We start from the raw sequence: 17,500 nt of genomic DNA, 5'->3' as shown, positions 1-17,500 counted from the left end.
ACAGACAGACAGACAGACAGACAGACAGACAGGTAGATAGATAGATAGATAGATAGACAGACAGACAGACAGACAGACAGACAGACAGACAGACAGACAGATAGATAGATAGATAGATAGACAGACAGACAGACAGACAGACAGACAGGTAGGTAGATGATTTACCACAAATTAGCATGCTGCTAGCATGTTTTACCACGATTTACCTCAAATAAGCATCTTGCTAATATGTTTTACCCCAATTTACCTTAATTAGAATGGTTTAACCTTAATTAGCATGCTGCTAGCATTTTCAGCCAAGAATTAGCATCTTTGGTAACATAATTTAACATGTTGCTAGCATATTTTATCATTAATAAGCATGTTGTTAACATGTTTTAGCGTTTTGCAGGCATGTTTGATCATTAATTAGCATGTTGCTAGCTTTATTTAACATTTTGCTACCATGATTTAACACAAATTAGCATCTTGCTAGCATGTTATACCATGATTTACCATGAATTAGCATGTTGTTAGCATGTTTTAACATTTTACTAGCATGTTTTAGTATTATTTAACATGTTGCTAGCATGTTTTACCATTTTCTAGCATGTTTTAGTATTATTTAACATGTTGCTAGCATGTTTTATCATGAATAAGCATGTTGCTAACATCTTTTAACATGTTGTTAGAATGACTTACCATTTTTCAAGCATGTTTTAGTATTATTTAAAATGTTGATATGTTTTTATCATGAAAAAGCATTTTGCTAACATGTTTTAGCATGTTGCTGGCATGTTTTACCATTAATTAGCTTGTTGTTAGCATTTTAAAGCTCAAATTATTATGTTATAAGCATGATTTAACGCAGGGCTCTCAAGTCTCACGCATTGGGCGTGAGACACACGCATTTCAACCCGTTCACACGCTCACACGCCACACCTTGTATTTCTCACGCAGAGAAATTTCCAGGATAATGTCCACCAAATTGCGCTGCTATTAGAGGAATCAAGTGACTTCCACATATAGAGCTCAGAAGGCCCTGCCACGCACCAGCCAATCAAATAAAAAATACAGCTTCCGAACAGCCAATCAGAAAATAGCATTGCTGTATCCGGGTAAGATTTAGATATTCCCGCAACAACAAAGTTTACATTCTGCCACCTACTGGTGGTTTAGTTTAGTGTTTTCTTTCCAACATTTCTTAATTGTATATTCAAAAATATTCTTAATTTTATATTCAAAAATATTTAAAACAATCTCATAGAATTTTTCAGTGTAAATTATTTAATTTGATTGACAACAGCCCTACAGTGTCTTATTAATAGATCAAATTTAAGTATATAAAATGAAAACTGAAGCATAGCCTATATTTAATAAGATTATGGGAAAATGCCCTTCATAAAAGGTAAAAATATCAAAAAGATATGCAGATTTAAATATCTCAAATCTGATTGAACACTGGTGAGACTATTGCTTCAGAATAAATTATATTTACAACACAGGAAATTCTGCAAAAAAATATTCCAAATTATTATGGATTATTAATTTACCTCTTCCCTGACATCTTTCTTTGAAATAGAGAAATGCAAGAATTAATACTATGCGCACGCACGCACGCACACACACACACACACACACACACACACACACACACACACACAGAAATGTTAAATTAAATAAAATACAAATATTATTATTTATTTATTTATTTATACAAATTAGTGTCATTTTTCAGATCAGAACCCCCACCCAAACCCCTGCTGCCGTCGCCAAAATCTCACTCTGAACTCAGTTCAAAACTTGAGAGCCCTGTTTAACGTGTCACTAGCAGGGTTTAGCATGAATTAGCATGTTTCTAGCATGATTTAGCATAGATAGATAGATAGATAGATAGATAGATAGATAGATAGATAGATAGATAGATAGATAGATAGATAGATAGATAGATAGATAGATAGATAGATAGATAGATAGATAGATAGATAGATAGATAGATAGATAGATAGATAGATAGATAGATAGACAGACAGGTAGATAGATAGATAGATAGATAGATAGATAGATAGATAGATAGATAGATAGATAGATAGATAGATAGATAGATAGATAGATAGATAGATAGATAGATAGATAGATAGATAGGGCTTCTGGCAGTTTAAATTTGAATTTTGACAGTTGGAGTTCAAACAGTTTTGGCTCATTTGAACTTTCCGTCACTGAAAGTCAATGGGATTTTTCAGAGTTTTATTCGCCATTTGTAGGAAAACCGTAAATCGTATCCGTTAGAAAATATATAATAAATATATAACAACCGGAGTAAGAACACTCTGAAGGTCTGAGCCGAGTTTGGAGGTTGTAGAGTTAATTTTAGTGTCAGAAGAAGAAGAATACGTATATTAGCATTTAAGTTAGCTGGCTCTCTGAGGCCAACTTAATAAAAAATATTAATTATTGCATTGGTCACTCATTCGTTGATCTGGTGCTCATTAATATGTAACGTGGGTCTCGACTGACCATCCCCCATCAGCACAACACTGGCTGTGTTCATCCGATACCTTTGTGTTTTAGAGATGTTCGATTCACCAACGAATCATTCTGTTGAACCGACTCTTTTATATTCAGTTGAACTGTCTCGCAATGCTTTTGTAAACCACTTCCTATAATAGACTGAGCCACACTACGTATTCAAAATATATATCGAGATATATATTTAATAACATGAAAACACCACGTGAAAGGACTTAGACGCGGTGAACAAATTCGCCGAGCGAACCGATTCCCTGAACTGAATCAGATGGCTCACAGTTATTGTGCTTTACTGGAGAGTGGAGGATCACAGAGAGGCTGGATTCTCGTTCATCTGTGTTTGGTACGTGTTAACGCTTGATTTTGTTCTTGTTTGGCTGTATAAATGAGACCTGTGCCGATGTGTGCGGATAGACGAGTCGTCTCGCGCGGTGTCGTTTATTTCTGAACGCTTGCGCAGTCATTTAGAGAACGCTGCGGTTCTTCGCATGCGATGCCGGACACAGAGCGCTCTGTGCACCTGGAATTAATATGCATGTGTCGAATTGAATTGAATTGCATGCATACATTAGACTTTTATGCATTCTTCATTATGCATTCGGCAAAATAGGATGCATTGGAAAAAACAAACTACTTAAAAGCTATTAATATTGCATAACATAGCCATTTTAAATTTGTTTGAATATTTTTAGAATGCACTTTTATGCTACTTTATGTTTAGAATAGTGTGCATTGCATGGTATAACATGGAAATCTTTTCATATTTACTGCTTTATTTTTGTAAGTGTACCTGGTGTTTTCAATATAGTTGTTTATAGAATACACATACTGGTTAAATGTTGGAAAATATGATGCTTTAAAGTTATAAACAACTCATTAATTCAACATAAATGATCCTGCTATAATTAGTAGTCAACTTTTATAGTGGAAAACTTCATTAACTAATAGCGTATGGTTATTGGACTGTTGTTCCTTTAGAAAAAGGTTTGTATTAGCCTAACAATGAAATGCCAGACGTGTTTTGCTCAAGCATTGGAGCACGTTATATTAGCATGAATAGGGCACTTGTTAACCCAGACTCTGAGATTCACAATAGACCATTTTAGTAAGTGCATTTTCTGCTGCTCCCGAAGGAGACTTTAGTGTGTTTTTGCATGATAAACGTAATGAATCAATAGTGGCAGCTGAGGGCATTAATCCTCACACCAGAGGACATGTGTAATGTTAGTCTGATCTTACACTGGCACAGACTCCAGATGTTATCCAGATGTTATCCAGATGTTATCCAGATGTCCGCTTGACGGCTTCTGCTCCAGTCAAAGGTCTTGGAGGGTCTTGAACTGTCCAAGGTCCTGAATTGCCTCTTGGCACCTGAACTCTTGAGCTCTGGCTCGATTATTATTATTATGATGAACGTTTTGATTTTTTGTGCACAGTTCTATGGGGAGTTTGGCATTTCTTATCCTGCATACACTCTAACCCGCTGGGTTAAAAACAACCCAAGTTGTGTTGAAAATGGACAAACCCAGTGAATTGGTTGTTTTAACCCAGGGATTGGGTTGTTTTAACCCAGGGGTTGGGTTGTTTTAACCCAGGGATTGGGTGGTTTTAACCCAGGGGTTGGGTTGTTTTAACCCAGGGATTGGGTTTGTTTTAACCCAGGGATTGGGTGGTTTTAACCCAGGGATTGGGTTGTTTTAACCCAGCGATTGGGTGGTTTTAACCCAGAGATTGGGTTGTTTTAACCCAGGGATTGGGTGGTTTTAACCCAGGGGTTGGGTTGTTTTAACCCAGGGGTTGGGTGGTTTTAACCCAGGGGTTGGGTTGTTTTAACCCAGGGGTTGGGTTGTTTTAACCCAGGGATTGGGTTTGTTTTAACCCAGAGATTGGGTTGTTTTAACCCAGGGATTGGGTGGTTTTAACCCAGGGGTTGGGTTGTTTTAACCCAGGGGTTGGGTTGTTTTAACCCAGGGATTGGGTGGTTTTAACCCAGGGGTTGGGTTGTTTTAACCCAGGGGTTGGGTTGTTTTAACCCAGGGATTCGGTGGTTTTAACCCAGGGGTTGGGTTGTTTTAACCCAGGGATTGGGTTTGTTTTAACCCAGGGATTGGGTGGTTTTAACCCAGGGATTGGGTTGTTTTAACCCAGGGATTGGGTGGTTTTAACCCAGGGGTTGGGTTGTTTTAACCCAGGGGTTGGGTGGTTTTAACCCAGGGGTTGGGTTGTTTTAACCCAGGGGTTGGGTTGTTTTAACCCAGGGATTGGGTTTGTTTTAACCCAGAGATTGGGTTGTTTTAACCCAGGGATTGGGTGGTTTTAACCCAGGGGTTGGGTTGTTTTAACCCAGGGGTTGGGTGGTTTTAACCCAGGGGTTGGGTTGTTTTAACCCAGGGATTGGGTGGTTTTAACCCAGGGGTTGGGTTGTTTTAACCCAGGGATTGGGTTTGTTTTAACCCAGGGATTGGGTGGTTTTAACCCAGGGATTGGGTTGTTTTAACCCAGCGATTGGGTGGTTTTAACCCAGAGATTGGGTTGTTTTAACCCAGGGATTGGGTGGTTTTAACCCAGGGGTTGGGTTGTTTTAACCCAGGGGTTGGGTGGTTTTAACCCAGGGGTTGGGTTGTTTTAACCCAGGGGTTGGGTTGTTTTAACCCAGGGGTTGGGTTGTTTTAACCCAGGGATTGGGTTTGTTTTAACCCAGAGATTGGGTTGTTTTAACCCAGGGATTGGGTGGTTTTAACCCAGGGATTGGGTGGTTTTAACCCAGGGGTTGGGTTGTTTTAACCCAGGGGTTGGGTGGTTTTAACCCAGGGGTTGGGTTGTTTTAACCCAGGGATTGGGTTTGTTTTAACTCAGGGATTGGGTGGTTTTAACCCAGGGATTGGGTTGTTTTAACCCAGCGATTGGGTGGTTTTAACCCAGGGGTTGGGTGGTTTTAACCCAGGGATTGGGTGGTTTTAACCCAGGGATTGGGTTGTTTTAACCCAGGGATTGGGTGGTTTCAACCCAGGGGTTGGGTGTTTTTAACCTAGGGATTGGGTTGTTTTAACCCAGGGATTGGGTGGTTTTAACCCAGGGGTTGGGTTGTTTTAACCCAGGGATTGGGTTTGTTTTAACCCAGGGGTTGGGTGGTTTTAACCCAGGGATTGGGTGGTTTTAACCCAGAGATTGGGTTGTTTTAACCCAGCGATTGGGTGGTTTTAACCCAGGGGTTGGGTGGTTTTAACCCAGGGATTGGGTGGTTTTAACCCAGGGATTGGGTGGTTTTAACCCAGAGATTGGGTGGTTTTAACCCAGAGATTGGGTTGTTTTAACCCAGGGATTGGGTGGTTTTAACCCAGGGGTTGGGTTGTTTTAACCCAGGGATTGGGTGGTTTTAACCCAGGGGTTGGGTTGTTTTAACCCAGGGGTTGGGTTGTTTTAACCCAGGGATTGGGTTTGTTTTAACCCAGGGGTTGGGTGGTTTTAACCCAGGGATTGGGTTGTTTTAACCCAGGGGTTGGGTTGTTTTAACCCAGGGATTGGGTTGTTTTAACCCAGGGATTGGGTGGTTTTAACCCAGCGATTGGGTGGTTTTAACCCAGGGATTGGGTTGTTTTAACCCAGGGGTTGGGTGGTTTTAACCCAGGGGTTGGGTGGTTTTAACCCAGGGGTTGGAAACAAAACAACCCAAAACAACCCAATCGCAACAACACAATCCCTGGGTTAAAACAAACCAATCGCAAGAACCCAATCACAACAACCCAATCGCACAACCCATTCACTGGGTTAAAACAACCCATTTGCTGAGTTAAAACAACCCAACCGCTGGGTTAAAACAACCCAATCGCAACAACCCAATCCCTGGGTTAAAACCACCCAATCACAGGGCTAAAACAACCCAATTGCTTGGTTAAAACCACCCAATCGCTGGGCTAAAACAACCCAATTGCTTGGTTAAAACCACCCAATCACTGGGCTAAAACAGCCCAATCACTGGGCTAAAACAACCCAATCACTGGGCTAAAACCACCCAATCACTGGGCTAAAACAACCCAATCACTGGGCTAAAACAACCCAATCACTGGGCTAAAACAACCCAATCACTGGGCTAAAACAACCCAATCACTGGGCTAAAACAACCCAATCACTGGGCTAAAACCACCCAATCACTGGGTTAAAACCACCCAATCACTGGGCTAAAACAACCCAATCACTGGGCTAAAACAACCCAATCACTGGGCTAAAACAACCCAATCGCTTGGTTAAAACAACCCAATCACTGGGCTAAAACAACCCAATCACTGGGCTAAAACAACCCAATCACTGGGCTAAAACAACCCAATCACTGGGCTAAAACAACCCAATCACTGGGCTAAAACAACCCAATCGCTTGGTTAAAACAACCCAATCGCTTGGTTAAAACAACCCAATCACTGGGCTAAATCCCTGGGCTAAAACAACCCAATTGTTTGGTTAAAACCACCCAATCACTGGGCTAAAACAACCCAATCCCTGGGCTAAAACAACCCAATCACTGGGCTAAAACAACCCAATCACTGGGCTAAAACAACCCAATCGCTTGGTTAAAACCACCCAATCACTGGGATAAAACAACCCAATCACTGGGATAAAACAACCCAATCACTGGGCTAAAACAACCCAATCCCTGGGTTAAAACAACCCAATTGCTTGGTTTGTCCATTTTCAACCCAGCATTTTTTAGAGTGTAGATTCAGCTCAAATGTAGTTTTTTTGCAGTAATGTTTGCGCTCGCCTTGGCTCTGAATCTGTCCTTCAGATGAGGACTAAACCCAAGGAGAGTCTGTCCTTGTGGCCTTAGAGGCTTTTCACTGACCTCAAGGGACAATAACATCTGAGCACTTCACACTGGGATAAAACCTCAATGCAACAGTTTCAAACTCTGCTTCAGAAAGACATTATCATTGCATATTGCACAGTCATGCGCACACTATAAGGAAGTGCAGGCATAATATTCCATTGTGAATGATGTGGTTTGGTTGAATCATTTGACCTTTAAGGATGACCAGTGCTCACTTCAGGACGATGGGGGTCAAGGGTCAAGCTCAAGGGCACAGATCTGATCACCCTCATGGGACTCTCATGGGTCACGGCCCTGATTCTGTCCTTTTGACTAATCAGCAGCAGTTTTGGCAACACTGATCCAGTTTTAGCTACATTTATTTATATGATCAATTTGATATTTTATTTATAATATTAAATTACTATTTTATTTATAAATATATCACATTATACAAGTATTCAGTAGTTTATGTCACATGTAATTTGTTAATTTATTTATAATATTACTTAAGAATTGTATTTATAAATATATTCAGTATTCATTATTAAAGCTTTAGTTGCAAATTAGTATTGATAAAATCAATTTGGATTTTTATTTATAGAATTAATACTTTAAAAAAATAGATTTGTTATTTTATTTATAATATTAAATTACTATTTTATTGATAAAATTATTCAGTTGTTTATGTAAAAATGTAATTTGGTAATATATTTATTACTTTAGCATTTATTTATAAATATATTCAGTAGTTTACTCAAATAAATATGTTTATATTTTATTTATTAAATCAATTTGGCAACATGTCTGATGTAATTTTTGCCTAATTCTATTTATATAATTAATTTGGTACTTTAAAAAAATCTATTTTATATTTTATTTATAATAGAAATTATTTATAATATTACTTTATCATCTTATTAATACAATTGTTCAGTAGTTTAGTATATGTAATTTGATATTTTATTTATTTTTTTGTTGGTAGTTTTGTCAACATGTCTGATGAAGCTTTAGTGGTAATTTTTAGCTATAATTTTATTTTATCTGCCTTGTATTTATATAATAATTACACCCCCATCTCATCCGAGATGTTCATGTCTTTCTTTCTTCAGTTGAAGATGTTTGAGGAAAACATTCCAGGATTTTTCTGCACATAATGGACGTCAATGGGAACCAACGGTTGAAGGTCCAAATCAATGCAGTTTATATCATAATTATTCATCAACAACCTTTTTTCACTGACGAAAATGAGACGATAACTAAATAAAAAACAGTTTTGGATGACAAAAACTATGATGAAAATCTACCGTCATTTTCGTCAGTGAATAAAAGTGAGGTGAAAATGTGAGTGAGGGTCGATTAGGGAAGAGATCCGGTTTTCCGGTTTAGGATCTGAAGAGCAGTTTTGAAGTGTAAAGTCGGGTCGAGCTGGCCGTCGCCATCTTGTCATCGCGCGTCACTCCCGGATAATATAAAATGGCCGAAGAGGCGGGACGTGGGCGGAGCTGAGGTGACGACTAACCGACAGCAGACAAACGGCAATCCACCTGTCACTTAAAGTGGCCACGCCCTTAATTATGCAGAACTTTAACTGTCACCTGCCCATATACGGGCATTTACATTTACTTCACTATATTACTATTAAATCCTAATCTTGTCATGACAAACTATATATCATTGGAAAGGTCTAAGACTCAAGAATACATATTTGTTGATGATTTTGCAGAAAATATATATGTTGGAAGAGTAATGGATTAATATATGACAAGAGAGTTTTCACCTTTGTAACAAAAAGTCAACAACCACACTTTTAATCATTCAAACTTTGATTTTCATGCTAAAAGTTCATAACATAAACATTGATTCTAGTATTTAGCCAAAAATATTCAGAAAATAATATTATATATAGAGAATATCTGCCAGATTAAGTAACTAGGACCTTTAGGAATCACCAAAATGTGTCTAACCCCTAGTGGATTTTTGGAGGTTATGCAGCTAAAAGTCTTACAGAAAACTCATTTTTTGAGTTTTTGACCTAAAATTTTTAACACAACTTGGTTAGAATTTTGGCTTTGACTTTCTGTCTTTTTTAGGCTGAAACCTATATTAATTTATATATTTTTTAAATAAAATAAATAATATATATTTTATTATATTTTTATAATAATAAACTTAAATTTCAATAACTTTTATATAATTTAATTCTATAATTTCAGCAATAATCTGCCAAGTGTCTTCTTTTAAAAGAGACCAACCATAAGTCTTTAGTCCAAAGGGTTCATGAATTACAACCATTTAAGTTTGGGTAGTGCATTTTCACGTAAATACTCAAAAAGGGGGGTGACAGTTAAAGGGTTAAGGCTTTATATAATGTAAACGAATGAGTTTTGTTTACAAAAATTCCCCCCCTCACAGTCGTATGAAGGGCAACATTAGCCGTATAGACCAAAAGCACAGTTTGTCCCAGACTGTAAACATGTGTTCTTCTGCTGTAAAGTTGGGCATTTTAACATGAGCTCAATGAGATTCTGCTCCTCCTGGAGTCTGCCTCTAGTGGCCAGTCCATGAACTGCAGTTTAACTCACTTCAGTATCGGCTTCAGGAGAAACGTGTGGATCTAACGGCGGGAAAACACGGCTCACGCGACAGCGCTCCAGAGCGGCTCAATCAATCAATAACACACATTTATGACAGGGCATGTTTATGAACTAATGCTGTGGAATAATCACATGTTTACTGTACCATGTTTATATAGTCATATGATTTAGAAGGGTCTAACAGTGCATATTTGATCTCCTCATCTGAACTTGAATGAGCCGGCGCAGACATTTCAAAATAAGAGTCCTGGTTAAGGCTGGGCGATTAATCGAAAAATAATCGAAACCGTAGGCGTTTGAGTTTGAGAGATGCAGGAGCCGTTATCTGTGTTTATAGATGTCCAGAATCACTAGAGTAACTGCATGTTTTACACAGTTTATATACAGGTCAGTTAATCGCCATTCTTTTAGCCTACGCGCTGCCACACACACACACACACACACAGACGGCCTGCGCAAGCCCCGAAGCCAGATCGCTTTCTGATATCATAAAGTTTGTCAAGTAAAGGCGTTTAAAGCCTTGAACATTTAAAGTGATTGTGCAATATTCAAAAACAAAAATACGGAAAACGTATCCGTTCACAAAGCTTTGTCATTTGTATGTGTTTTAAGGCCTGCCAGTTTGAACATTAAAGCGATTTTAGACCGTCAGATGTGTATTATGTTGAACTAATGCTTGATATATTGAGACTCACGAACACTCAGACTGAAGCTCGCACATCACGTGAAGATCGCGCGCAGAGGAGCGCAGAAACTCATTGTCAACGCCGTCCTGTGTTTTATCACTAAAGTAGCTCAGAAACTCAACCATTATAGATTTTAATACCTTTGAAGTACAAACCACAGCTTCATAATGAATAGAGAAGGTATGAGTAATTCACACACACCATCACTCTCTCATTAATGCATTCAAATAAATGTAATGTAGGTGCTAATTTATCTGATGTACAACAAGCAGAAATCTGCCCCATAGACAATAACTGCTGAAAGTCAACCGTTCCCTCAAGTATTTTAAAATCACAAAGAAATGCACTTTCATTAGAAAAAAAATATCCCACCTTTAATAGTGGAAAAGTAAAAACCTTATCAGGAACTTATTCAAAAAACGTATGAGGGCAAAAAACGGAAAGCAAAAAAAAAAAAAAAGGCAAAATAATCGTTCATTAATCGCAGTCGAGGTAAAATGTTCAATTAATCGAGGTTTTTATTTTTGGTCAAATCGTTACAGCCCTAGTCCTTGTGTATTTCCAGCTTGTTTATAATTAAAAGTCACGCATTATATATACGTTTACACAATAAACTGTATTTAATTGAATTCCCATTTAATTCATAGTCAGGGGGAAAGACTAAGAACATTATTTGACACATTATTCAATAAAGTATCAGGGTTATAATAGTTCACTAAAACCATTAAAACATATTCTTACACAAATGCGTTGATTCGCTTCAGAAGGCCTTTATTAACACCCAGAGCCGCGTAGAGCACGTTCTTTGACGGACAGATGCACTTTTTATGGACTTCAAAAACAGAGCAACTATGAATCAAATTCGAATGCTTGGATTAGCCTGGACTTTTGTAATATAACTCAGTGTATAAGAATGTCATACACACCTCGGATGACTTGAGGGTGAGTCATGTATGCTAATTTTCATTTTTGGGTGAACTATACCTTTAATAAGCTGGAAAAAGGAGCTCATTTTTGCACTTGTATGTCAGAGGCGGCTTTATTACGGTATGTGTGTGTGCGCTTCAGATGCGAGCGTGAAATCTGCGGGATATTAGTAGAATTAACGAAATTCAGACCGGTCACACCAACACTAACACGCTGTCATGAGGAAAAATCCAGCAGAACACGCGGTCGCCGGACTGAATGAGAAAATGAGTATCGTATCGTTTCAGATATTTCAGTATCGATACATATCGAAATATTAAAGGGTTAGTTCACCCAAAAATGAAAATTCTGTCATTAATGACTGACCCTCATGTCGTTCGACACCCGTCAGACCTCCGTTCATCTTCAGACACAAATGAAGATATTTTAGTGTAAATCTGATGGCTCTGAAAGGCCTCCATTGACACAATGCACTTTACACTCTCAAGACCCTTAAAAGGCACTAAAGACTAAAGTTACAAAGTCCATCTCACTACAGTGGTTCTACAATAACTTTATGAAGCGACGAGAATAGTTTTTGTGCGCAAAAAAACCCTAAATAACGACTTACATAGTGATGACGATTTCAAAACACGGCATCATGAAGCTTCGAAGCGTTATGAATCAGTGAGTCGAATCATGATTCGGATCGCGTGTCAAACCGCTTCGAAGCTTCATGATGCCGTGTTTTGAAATCGTCATCACTTTGTAAGTCGTTATTTAGGGGTTTTTTTGCGCACAAAAACTATTCTCGCCGATTCATAAAGTTGTTGTAGAACCACTGTAGTGAGATGGACTTTGTAACGACGTCTTTAGTGCCTTTTAAGGGTCTTGAGAGTGAACCATTGAGCCAATGGAGGCCTTTCAGAGCATCAGATTTACACTAAAATATCTTCATTTGTGTCTGAAGATGAACGGAGGTCTGACGGGTGTCCAACGACATGAGGGTCAGTAATTAATGACAGAATTTTCATTTTTGGGTGAACTAACCCTTTAACACTGCAGTGATTTGGACCTTCATTCATCGTTGGTTCCCATTGACGTCCATTATGAGCAGAAAAATCCTGGAATGTTTTCCTCAAAAAACTTCGACTGAAGAAAGAAAGACATGAACATCTCGGATGGGACGAGGGCGAGTAAATCATCAGGAAATGTTCATTTTGAAGTGAACTAGTCCTTTAAGAGCGTTTGTCCGAATGTGATGTCTTTTATGGGATGGATTACGCTGTTCTTCGAAGCCTCAGGGAATCCATGCAACCAGATCTCAGCTGCTGCATTTCTCCGGCGTCGTGTTACCAGGAGGCTGGCTTGCTTTTTGACGGGTTCTCATGTGTTTCTGAGGCGGTGTGGATATCAGCTGTGCCGTGACCTTGCCTTACCACACACACACACACACACACACACACACACGCTCTTGGCTGCTGAGAGATCCTGCATTGATCCTTCTCTGCAGTCTTGCCCAAGTTTCTGTCTGTCTGTGAGATGGACAAAGATTGAGAGAAACACATTGAAGAGGCGGATGGTAGGACGTATCGATTGAGAATAAACGCTGGAGAGAATGAGATGCTGAGGAGAGATGGGAGATTTATGCTTCCAACATTGCCAAGTCTGCAACGAGCTGATATAAATAATCCCTTCCTCGGTTTCTAAACGACTTGTGCCTCACGAATGCTGAAAGATGTGAGAACTTAGTGAAGCTTGTTGGATATTTCTACAACCACACTCATAAGCAACTAAAATATGAACTCAAAAATTTCTCATCAGTATATTGAGCTTAGATTGAGACTAAAGCCCCATTTCCACCGAAAGTTACTTTGAAAAGTAATGCATTACATTATTGTGTTACTCCCTTAAAAAGTAACTAATTGAGTTACTTAGTTACTTTTTTAAGAAAAGTAATGCGTTACGTTTTCTCACCTGGACTGGGCTTGTTTTTTTTGTTTTGTTTTTATAACAAAAAAGTTCTTTTTTTGTGCAAATGTGAAGACCTCTTCATACCAAAATTGAAATAATAAGCCTCAGGCTGAGGTAAAAATACTAATTCACGCATGTACAGTAGAGGGCGCAGCTCAAACAAACCTTTCAGCTGTACTGTCATTCTGGATAATGGAAGAATAGGACGCAGGAGAAAAAAGTTTTACCAATAAAAACAAAAAATCAAGTAATTTTTGCTCATGGTTTAACTGAATCATTGAAGGCTGGCAGCAAGACATTGGTCAATAAAGGTAGATTTAAATGCACACAAGTATTTGTTTCATTTACCATTTAATTATTGAATGTTTGCATAGTATTCAGATTTTGCATTTGACTGATTTTATTCATTTTGAGGAGTACGGAATCTTTTTTGTGCAAGTGAGATAAATAAATGCTCACATTTGGTCTAGAACTACTCTCAATTTTTCTCAAAATGGGGACCGGAGAGCTGTCAGTCAAATAAATGTGAAAAAGTAACTTAGATATTTTGTTGTACATTTTAAAAGTAATGCGTTACTTGGTTTTTACATCAAATATTGTCGTAATTTAGAAATAAAAGGCATTTTTCCTGCCCTGATTTTAGCCTCTGATTTGAATGCTCTGTTTGAAGGGAGATCTGTCTGCTGTGAGACTTCAGTGTAAACGCCCACTGCTGTGATTGGCTGCTGAGAGACTTCAGTGTAAACGCCCACTGTTGTGATTGGCTGCTGTGAGACTTCAGTGTAAACGCCCACTGCTGTGATTGGCTGCTGAGAGACTTCAGTGTAAACGCCCACTGCTGTGATTGGCTGCTGTGAGACTTCAGTGTAAACGCCCACTGTTGTGATTGGCTGCTGTGAGACTTCAGTGTAAACGCCCACTGCTGTGATTGGCTGCTGAGAGACTTCAGTGTAAACGCCCACTGTTGTGATTGGCTGCTGTGAGACTTCAGTGTAAACGCCCACTGCTGTGATTGGCTGCTGAGAGACTTCAGTGTAAACGCCCACTGCTGTGATTGGCCGCTGTGAGACTTCAGTGTAAACGCCCACTGTTGTGATTGGCCGCTGTGAGACTTCAGTGTAAACGCCCACTGTTGTGATTGGCTGCTGTGAGACTTCAGTGTAAACGCCCACTGTTGTGATTGGCCGCTGTGAGACTTCAGTGTAAACGCCCACTGCTGTGATTGGCTGCTGTGAGACTTCAGTGTTAATGCCCACTGCTGTGATTGGCTGCTGTGAGACTTCAGTGTAAACGCCCACTGCTGTGATTGGCTGCTGTGAGACTTCAGTGTAAACGCCCACTGCTGTGATTGGCTGCTGTGAGTTTGGCGGGGCCAAAGTTGTGATGATGAAGTAGGCGTTGATCTGTGATGTCATAAATAGGCACATTCCACAACGAGTCATTCTCTGGGCTTGGTTTCAATAAAAGCTGTTTTTGGACTAACAAAGAAGTTACAGGATATTCATATAGTATGATGACCTCTTATATGTCAAAAGCTTTGATTTCTCAGTTCATGACCCCGTTAAGACTATATTGGTGAATATTTGTATATTATTGGACATTGACTGTGTGAATTCTCTCTTCTCAGTTTGTCCAGGGTGTGACTGTAACAGTTATGCAGCTCCTCCAACACGAGAGAGAGAGAGAGAGAGAGAGAGAGAGGGAGTGTGTGTCAGTCTCTTGAGTATTTATTGAATGAATGAGTCTTGTCTTCTTACTCAAAGCTTCACCTGCGGTGTTCACATCCCAAACGCAGCTGTGGAGCTTTTGGATTTCACAAACATAGCAATTGTTTTCTCTTAATCAGGGCGTTTACAAGGCAAGCATTTCTCGTATTGCTCATATCTCGCAGTATTAGTTTTGTTAAAGGGGTGGTTGATTACCACTATTTACAAGATGTAAAATAAGTCTGATGTCCCTAGAGTGTGTGTGTGAAGTTTGAGCTCAAAATACCCCACAGATAATTTTTCATAGCATGTTAAAATCGTCACTTTTTGAAGGTGAGCAAAACATGCCGTTTTTGTGTGTGTCCCTTTAAATGCAAATGAGCTGCTGTTCATGGGGCGGAGCTTCAGGAGCTCTGATCACCTCATGCAGACACAATGAAACTGTTCAGCCTTTTATGATCAAACTGGAGTCGGATAATGATGGAGAGACTCAAGACAACATGTAGAACGAGACAGGACCTTTCTGAAGGGATAGTTGATGAATTTATGAGTCATTGATTAGCATATTCTGTCATGATAATCTATAAATTCTCAACATAGCCTCACCCCCTTTGTTGTGTGTTCCCGGGGGCGGGGTTTATGTAAATTTCAGGGTTAGTGATGTCACTAACCCGCGAAGAAGCTTGTTGTAGTTCCTACCAGCCGTTTGTTGTAGTCCTTAAAAAGTGATTTCTGTAGTAGGGCTGCTCGATTATGGAAAAAATCATAATCACGATTATTTTGGTCAATATTGAAATCACGATTATGTAACACGATTATTTCACATGACTTTGGGAATGTGTTGTATTTATTAAAAATACACCTTTCAACAATTCAATTGAAATTGTAACATTTGTTGTACTTTTTGAACTATTGAATAAATAATATAACATATATTCGAATAAAAGTATTCACGTAAAAATGATAACCACAAATAAATAAGATCAACAATATGGTTCGGCTATGCTTTTCATGTACGTCTAACATTAGTTTTCAGGTACAGAAATGTATCAAATGTAAAATAACATTGCATATTTGAGTGCATAAATTAAAGATTAATCCTATTAAACTTACAAAAGCTATTCAATCAAGAGCAGTGAGTGATGTCCTTGTCTGTTGTTGTTTGACATTAAACAGACAGCAGTAAAGGCTACTGCCCCTTTAAGACCTCGCGTCTTCTTTATCGACTGTATAAAGTTCACTTAAGGCATATACAGACTATGTCTGCTAAGATACTCATCAAGATGGACATGTTGACATACGTTTTGTGTGAGTTTGTCCGTTTAAGAGCAAGACTTGAAAGAGAACTCAATATTTGCGCGCTGAGAGACGTGTGCGCGCTCTCGGATGAGAACAGAGACACATTTTCTCACAGCGCGCGCGGCTTCTCATTCTAAACCTAAACCCTAAAGCACTAAACCCGGGTGATGACGGTGAAAACGACTGGTCATATTCGAAAATATGGCAGCACTCGCAATCTCGCATGCATTGAACAAAGTTTACAAAGAGAGAATTATTTGAAAAATATGAAGGAAAAAAAGGACGTTTACACGGCTCCCCTGCTCTCGTCAGTTTTTGTTTCTTTATTAGATTGTCATAGGTCACTCTGTTTAATTTTCAAGTGGTTAAACAAATTCGTGATGTTCCCTAGCGTTGCAGCCACTACCATGTAGAAAATCTTAGCATGTTTCTGCTCGTCGTCTGATTCCTCGAAGCCAAACTGTTCCCAGACAACGGAGTTGGTTTTGGCTTTTTTGCTCACCAAACGCTGCTGTAACTGCCCTCCTTCTGCCATCTTTACTCGCGCCGAGTTTTTAAATTCCAGCGGATGATATGCACACGAGTCTCACGACCTGAGACTGAGAGATTTGTGGGTTCGGGAGGGGCGGATGTGCGCGTGCGCGTTTCATTCAGAACGCAAGGCAAAATAATCGTTTTTTCTCGATTGTACTATTTTGGTGATCGTTGGGAGGCAAAATCGAAATCGAAATCGAAATTCGATTAATTGCACAGCCCTATTCTGTAGAAGAAAATATGTCCCTTTGCTTTGAACTGTGAGCGTCGTAACTTTGCAAATGTTGTTTATGCTCAAACAGCGACAGTACACACTCACTAAAGTTAAACAAGTCAAATCATAATCAACCACCCCTTTAAATAAAACTAAAGTTATTAAAATTGTTTTCATTAATTTAAATTATGTTTAATAAAATATTCAATTAAATTCCTTAGCTCTGGGAATATTTTTACGGGATTTCCGCCTGGATTTGGCCGACCCAAATTGAA

General features: G+C 38.9%; 1 protein-coding gene across 5 annotated transcripts in view; it reads left to right on the top strand.

Annotated features, from left to right (window-relative positions):
* Nucleotides 1–17,500, top strand: part of pacsin1b (protein kinase C and casein kinase substrate in neurons 1b) — a 65,714-nt gene that overhangs the window by 4,474 nt on the left and 43,740 nt on the right. For 3 of the 5 annotated variants that reach the window (XM_079839935.1, XM_079839933.1, XM_079839934.1), the window contains exon 1: nucleotides 2,784–2,851. The exons of the other annotated variants lie outside the window; for them this stretch is intronic. The gene's annotated coding sequence lies outside the window, so the exon portion shown is untranslated. Of the gene's footprint in view, nucleotides 1–2,783; nucleotides 2,852–17,500 lie in introns of those variants that run through there. 5 annotated transcript variants of the gene reach the window in all.

This window comes from Gobio gobio (assembly GCF_949357685.1).
Source record: "Gobio gobio genome assembly, chromosome: 17".
NCBI lineage: Eukaryota > Metazoa > Chordata > Actinopteri > Cypriniformes > Gobionidae > Gobio > Gobio gobio.
Note: the sequence above shows the minus strand (reverse complement) of the source record. Positions and strands in the feature narration are given on the sequence as shown.